Here is a 2,059-nt window from a genome sequence, read left to right as displayed (position 1 = left end):
CTCATTTATTTCAAGTTATAAAAGTATAGAAAAACGCATTCGAAAACACAGTAAGAAAAGAGAGACTTATATTCAAACAAAGAATAGAAGAAGATTGTAAAGAACAACCGGTCTTTACGTGTCGAGTTTAAGACCAAGAACAGGCCATGAGGGATACAATCCATTATCCCTAGTGATGAAATAAGTAAATAAAAAATAATATTTCATAAGAGATTGAATTTCTACACGAAAGTTTGTTTTTAAGGGTTTTACAGCGCATGCAACACATTTAGGTCATATCAACGCCAGTAAAAAGGAAGAAAATTGGATAGTAAAAACATTCTAGATGTACAAAAGAACTTGAGGGAAAAGTAAGACAAGGGGAAATGATTCAAATACAGAACAGATGTAGATTCCAAGAGCACGAAATAATTACTATCCAAATCCAAGTAGAAGAATACATAAGACTTAAAGGCAGGTGGATGAGGGGGTTGCTACAGCAGACAATCCCAAGAACAAATCGATCTGTCTGTTTAAACAAGGTATTGTCGTAGAATCTCTCTGTGACAGACATACTCAAATTTGTTATCAAACAATACACAAGATATGTCTAATACTAATAATGGCATAGTCATGTAACAAGGGGACTACAGTGCAACCCCGATGTAACGACATCCGTTATAGCGACATTCCCTGTATAACGACATGGTACTCAGGTCCCATTTTATTTTACTATATATCATTAGTAATAAAAACCCCTCTATAGCGACGTACATTTCAGCAAAACCCCTGTATAACGACATTTCTGGTCCGACAAACCTTGAAGGTGTTTGTCTACCATGAAATTGTTCGTCACTATTACAAGTGGTATCTTCCATTCTATGTATGTTGTCTACTCGTAATAAGCCCAGAGCTAGTTCTTATTGTAGCCAATGAAAACGCTTCTTTTTCAGCCAATCAATAGTCACATTTGTACAGCACCACAGCCAATCAGAAGGCTCGCCTTTCACCAATCAGAAGGCTCGCCTTTCACCCAATGAATGCCTGTGACAGGTCAACACTGGACTGTTTATAAATCCTTTGTGCACTCTCCATTCATTGCCGGTCCCAAGCCCGGATAAACTACAGAGGGAAATGGGTGTATACATTCACTACACAAGACCCAAAACGCCTCCTGATATACACACATAGGAAACCTCTCTGTAATGACATCCCTCTATAACGACACGTTTTCCCGGTCCCGACGATGTCGTTATATCGAGGTTGCACTGTATTTGCAAGAAAAATATATATTTCCCCCTACCCTCCACTAAAACTTTAAGAAAACTTTATTTGTGATAACTTTATCATCTGGGAAGGATCCTAGCCAGGACCAGAGTCAAACCAAGTGGCTGGTCAAACCAAGTGGCTGGATCCTTTCTTGGCTACAAACAGGAAGCCATACGAAAAGAGTAAAACAGCTAAATAGGCAGAACGATTAGTTTCCCCAACCCGCAAAAGGAAGGCCACGTACCTCCCACCCCACCCACACCTTGGAAATGTAATGACAAATTTACAAAATTTATTGTGTATGAGATCGAATAAGATTATATCAGCTTAAGTCTCAAACCTGGGAAACACATTGTAATAAAACACAAGAAATATGTTCATCAATTTAGAATGAGATAATAATATGCATCTTCTTTCATAACATGACATAAAAATAATCTAATGTAAACGAGAACTTAGAAAATTGTTTGAACTGAAGGAGGCACCATTTTCATGTATGAAATAGAAAAAAAAAGGTTCTCTACCACTCAAACCACAACAAAAAACAAAAAAAATTTTTAAATGTTAATTTAAACCAAAAAAACAAAAACAAACAAACATCGCAGCTCATAATCTTGATAATGAATAAATATCACGGCAGCAGTATCAATATTAATATTAATTAATGTAATGCGTTACAATGGAAGTATTCATATTATACATACCAAAATCTACAATACAATACTAATAATATACAGCACTAACTGGCTTCTCAAAACAGCAATATATTACTCAAACGGTTAAAAACACTACACAAACCTGTATAAAGCAG

Source organism: Berghia stephanieae, chromosome 7 (assembly GCF_034508935.2).
Source record: "Berghia stephanieae isolate SIO BIC M18660-M18661 chromosome 7, UCSD_Bste_1.3, whole genome shotgun sequence".
NCBI classification, from domain to species: Eukaryota; Metazoa; Mollusca; class Gastropoda; order Nudibranchia; family Aeolidiidae; genus Berghia; species Berghia stephanieae.
Note: the sequence above shows the minus strand (reverse complement) of the source record.